Genomic DNA, 6,054 nt, shown 5'->3' on the forward strand with positions numbered 1-6,054 from the left:
CCCCCCCCTAAGAAAATCCACCCCTTGCAAGGCAGGCCGATCAAGCACCGAGGGAGAGCGAGCCACCTCCAGCCAAACCAATTCAAGCTGATCCCCAGGCTCCACACCCACAAGGAAGGGGAAACATCTTGGTCCCCCACCCAGAAACAATGAGCCACTGCTGGACCCCCGGCCAATGAATGCAGGCTGATGCCCCAGGTGGAGGGCTGGGGCGCTGGCCTGCAATCAGTGGCCCAGAGGTGGCTCATTGTTTCTGGGTGGGGGACCAAGATGTTTCACCTTCCTTGTGGGTGTGGAGCCTGGGGATCAGCTTGAATTGGTTTGGATCGAGGCACCCCACCCAGAAGGAAAGGTCCACCTCCGGGGCACCGAAGGCAGGCTGGCGCCCCGGCCCCCCACCCCCAGGGGTGGCCGCCTCGATCCAGCACCCATGGAGAATGAGCAAATCCCGGCCCAGACAATCCATGCTGGATCCCCGGCCCTCTGCTCCTAGGGGGAGGGGGAGAACCCCGGCCCCCCACCCAGAAGGAAAGAGCCATCCCCGGCCAGGCAGGCTGAGCAAGGCCCATCCCCAGGCCGCTGAAGGCAGGCTGGCGCCCCAGCCCCCCACCTCCAGGGGAGAAAGCCGTGATCCAGCACCCATGGAGAACGAGCCAATCCTGGCCCAGACAATACATGCTGGTCCCCCGGCCTCTCGCCCCCAGGGGGAGGGGGGGAACCCCGGCCCCCCACCCAGAAGGAAAGGTCCACCTCCGGGGCACCGAAGGCAGGCTGGCGCCCCGGCCCCCCACCCCCAGTGGTGGGCGCCTCGATCCAGCACCCATGGAGAATGAGCAAATCCCGGCTCAGACAATCCCCAATCCCCCCAGGCCACCCACCCCTAGGGGGAGGGGGAGAAACCTGTCTCCCTAAGAAAGAAAAAGCCACCCCTGGCAAGGCAGGCCGATCAAGCACCGAGGGAGAGCGAGCCACCTCCTGCCAAACCAATTCAAGCTGATCCACAGGCTCCACACCCACAAGGTAGGAGAAACATCTTGGTCCCCCACCCAGAAACAATGAGCCACCTCTGGGCCACTGAATGCAGGCCAGCGCCCCAGACCTCCACCTTCAGGGGCGACATCCCGATCCAGCACCCAGTGAGAATGAGCAAATCCCGGCCCAGACAATGCATGCTAGCCCCCAGGCCACCCACCCCCAGAGGGAGGGGGATAAACCTGCCCCCCCCCCCCCCCCCCCCCAAGTAAGAAAAAGTCATCCCTGGCGAGGCAGGCCGATCAAGCACCCAGGGAGAGCGAGCCACCCCTGGGCCACTGAATGCAGACCAGCGCCCCAGCCCTCCACCTTCAGGGGCGACATCCCGATCCAGCACCCATGGAGAACGAGCCAATCCTGGCCCAGACAATACATGCTGGTCCCCCGGCCCCCCACCCAGAAGGAAAGGGCCACCTCCGGGGCACCGAGGGCAGGCTGGCGCCCCGGTCCCCCACCCCAGTGGTGGGCGCCTCGATCCAGCACCCATGGAGAATGAGCAAATCCCGGCTCAGACAATCCCCAATCCCCCCAGGCCACCCACCCCTAGGGGTAGGGGGAGAAACCTGTCTCCCTAAGAAAGAAAAAGCCACCCCTGGCAAGGCAGGCCGATCAAGCACCGAGGGAGAGCGAGCCACCTCCTGCCAAACCAATTCAAGCTGATCCACAGGCTCCACACCCACAAGGTAGGAGAAACATCTTGGTCCCCCACCCAGAAACAATGAGCCACCTCTGGGCCACTGAATGCAGACCAGCACCCCAGCCCTCCACCTTCAGGGGCAACATCCCGATCCAGCACCCATGGAGAATAAGCCAATCCTGACCCAGACAATCCATGCTGAACCCCCGGCCCTCCGCCCCAAGAGGGAGGGGGAGAATCCCGGCCCCCCACCCAGAAAGAAAGAGCCATCCCCATCCAGGCAGGCTGAGCATGGGGTGTCTTGGCCAGGATTGGCTCATTCTCCATTGGTGCTGGATCGGGATGCCTCCGTGGAGGTGGAAGGCTGGGGCACCAGCCTGCATTCAGTGGCCCACCAGAGATAGTTCATTCCTTGTGGGTGTGGGCCTGGGGATCAGCTTGGATTGGTTTGCCCAGGGGTGGTTCGCTCTCCCTGGGTTCTTCTTCAGCCTGCCTGGTCGGCTTGTGTTTCTTGCTGTTTTCCTTCTGCTTTCTGCGTCAGAGCCTGGAGCTGGACGGAGACTTGGGTTCCTCCCATGCACACCTGCAACTAACTGCCAATCAAGCTGCTGGGGAGGACAAAGGGAGCCAGGACCGAACACTCTGCGTGTCCAGTGGTACAGCTCCGCTTGGCTCAATCTCATGTTTTTGCATTTTGACACTCATTTCTAAGTTGGATGTTTTTGCTCCTCATCAGATCCCGCTCCCTGGACCCAGCTCTCCACAACCAGTACTGCTCACCTTGTCTCTGACCCCGCTGCCCAAGATCTACTTCTGGACTACTGCAATCATTCTACCTTCATTCGCACATTTAAAACCTATAAAATAAACATTGTTAAACTGCTCCCTGAGTTCTGTCTCTTTGGTCTCCCTGTCAGTCATTACAACTGTATGTGTGAAAGGAAGCTTAAACAAAGCATTGAATTTATGTTCTAATGGAAGAATATCAAGATAATAACTTAGGGTCTTAAATTTTAGTTCATTAATCTGAAATACATTTTTTCATTAATCTGCTCGAAATAAATACAGTGGTCCTTTGTTTATCTCAGAGGTTGCAAAGCAGTCAGCTTTATTCTTTTACAATTATATATGTTTTAAGGCTGTAAAACCCCTCACCAAACACTTTCTACACTTTTCTCAGACATTTTCTCACATTTCTCTTGTTTAAACACTCTTATAGTTCAAACCTAGGTAGGTACTTTTGTTGGTGCAGAACGTTTCATCGACATTGTTAATTTTGTTGGGGAGAAAACTTGCAAACATACAGCACTACAGAGTCACACTGCTAGCGAACGAACATTTATATAAATTTGGCAAGTTGAACACATTCTGTACAGTACAGGAGACACAGCACAGAGGAGATGGTCTACAGTCCCTTTGTCAATCAGGACACAGAACACAATGTGAGTTCATACACTGTAAAAAAAAAACATGCAAAATTGCACACACAAAAATCTGCGAAACAGTGACGTGATCCGCGTTATTATGAGGGATAATTGTAAAATGAAATTAAGATATGGAGCTCAACAATGATCGAGTCCAAAAAGCACATTTAAAACACAGATTTTTTTTTTTTTTTTATTCAAAAAGTCTACTGGCAGTGTCTTATAAGTAACCGGACCAGAACTCAAGAAGTCTCTTAGATGAAATGTCAAAATGTCTTCTAAAACTTTTGTCCAGTTGACAAAATTAAATTTTCTTTGTTTTTTTTATATTAATTCATCACAAGTTTGATTTTATAAGTACAGTAACAGCAGCCACAATAGTTGCTATTGCAGGCATGGTCTCTAAAAGCAACAAAAGAGAAGATTCCCATGTAGTACTTTAAGACATTTCACCAATCTGATCAAGCCTAATGTCTTCTCAAACCCATTATATCTCAACAAACCAGGGTGGTATTAATTCAGGAGGATAGGGACAAAGTCATATGACCTTTGATCCCACAGAGGTCATAGTCAGGGGCAGAATAAACTTAAGATGGGAGAGAGGCTACAGCTCACAAAAATGCATAGACATTTATAAAGCAGAAATACAGTTGGTACAAATGTGGAATAACATACTAGCCTCACAGCAAGAAGGTCCTGGAGCCACTGGACCAATCACGAGGAAGAAAGTACAAGACTAAAGCAAACCAATAGATTATCATGGCCTAGGTGAGAGCTGTCCCAGATTAATACTGTGAAGAATTGCAATCAAGAGTGTTGCATATCAGTTTGGCTTCTGCAGTGAGACGTTTTGGTCAAATAAAGGCATTTAAACATTTGCAATTTGAATCTTAAGTTGTTCATTCTACAGTTATATTCCCATGTGTCTGATCAGTTTCCATCTTGACACAATATACAAGTCAACAATGCAATATTTGACACATGAATAAAATCAATCTATCATCTTATCTAATCAATACATACAGTGAAAGTGAAAGATAAATAAAATGAGCCATTAAAGCTCCCTGGACAGGAAGTTTTTTTCAGAATGTCCTGTCTCCATTTCTTTCAATTTTATATTTTTTATATGGCTTCCAGACTTTGCCAAAAGTATGATTTTAGCAATTATTTCCCTGCTACCCAAACCAGGAAGGTACAAATGGGAAATTATCTCCCACTCTGAGCTCATGTACATGTGTTTAGCTCGGGTAACCCATGGAATCACCCACGTGTGCACCACTGAATGTGCCTATGGAGCAGTATTCTTCACTGATAAAAACTACACTAGGATTAGAGTTGCAATATAACTTTTCCTCTGCTGGATCCACTGGTGCCAACTGCTTGTCTGCCTTGTCAGGAATGTTCCACAGGAGACAAGCACTTACATTTAAATACAAAGCTGTGGCAAACAAATGTTTTTTTTAATCATAATTATTAGTAAATGTTTTAATAAACCCAACATTTATTAATTTATTTTTTAAAGCAACAGTATCAAAACAGCAAACACAAAATAAATCTCTTTACAGTGCAGCAAAATAAATATTACATCATCATTCATTCATTCATTCATTAGCCTTCACAAAAACAAGGGGACATAAATTTGTATTTGAGAAAAAAAATCTAATTAAACAGTACAGTAATTATAGCATAGTAAAATTTGCAACAAGAGCTGTTATTTTGAATTAAAGTGGTTGAATATTATATGTGTTCAAAAATCAATGTTAATACAATCTTAACCATTAGTTCCCCAAGTACCAAAAGACATTATAATTAAGACGAATAAAGGTATATCTTTAAGCATGAAAAATCCATTATTTTTAGGTCAATGTTAAAATTGGGTATTGAAAAGACACATGCAGCTCATTTTAAAATGGTATTTTCCTCATTTTTGTTTACAATAATATTCCAGTTTGGCAGTAAGAAGAAAAAGGGCCTAGAATTATGCAGGACAATTATATTTGATGACGTAAAGGCACACGGTTTTCAAGGTAACTTCTATGGTATATTCATTGCTAAAACATAACTTACTTAGATCACCATGTTACCTTTTGTTGTTTTGTAAAAATGCTATATCAGCCAAAATCAACATATCATGTTTAATAATTTTTACAGTCCTTTGTCCCTTTGTTCCCCACGCCAAGTCTCTCCTCCTTTAAAGCGCAATTACATTACAATCTGCATGCATTCCACTAATGAAACTACTGCTTATTGCATCAGGTTTGTCTTGTTTTGTGTCTTGTTTCATTGTCGTGTGGGAGTATGGTTACATGGCCTGACCATTGGGTGGGATCATACTGCTAACCGGAAGGAGGGTTCAAATCGTGTCCAGGTGAGATCACAAAATGAATGAAACATGCACGGATGACACCTAAAACCTCATGTTTTTGATGAGGGAATGCTATAACATGGTAGAAAGCTTCATAAAGTAGATTTTGCTTAATACCCTTCTTTAAACAATGTATTAAATCATGTAAGAGACTATAATAAATTGCTGAAATTTGAACATTCGTAACAACATTCCTATGAGTAAAAACGTCCAGTGTTGATTCAAAAGAACTGGTGGAAAACAAAAAAATATTGTGCACACAACTTAGTTTCCAGGAATTATTTCAGCATAAACTGACAACAACAACATCTTGCAAGAAGGAAGGAAGGTTTCAAAATAAAACCCTGGCATTATATATATGTTTATGTAGAGGAAGTTACAAACATGTCAAAGTAAAAAAGGCATAGTCTACATCCCACATTTTTGTTGGGCTTAATACGTTCAGTCTACCAGCATCTTCCACCAACACCGTTCCAGGAGTTTGGTATAATTTCGTCCTGTGTGGTGAAATGCCATTCCCTTACAGGATAATACTCGCCTGTGCTGTCCACTGGCTGGTCTGCTTGGTCAAATGTGACTGAAGAGGTCTTTAAGAG

The sequence above is a fragment of the Periophthalmus magnuspinnatus genome, chromosome 16, assembly GCF_009829125.3.
Source record: "Periophthalmus magnuspinnatus isolate fPerMag1 chromosome 16, fPerMag1.2.pri, whole genome shotgun sequence".
Taxonomy (NCBI): domain Eukaryota; kingdom Metazoa; phylum Chordata; class Actinopteri; order Gobiiformes; family Gobiidae; genus Periophthalmus; species Periophthalmus magnuspinnatus.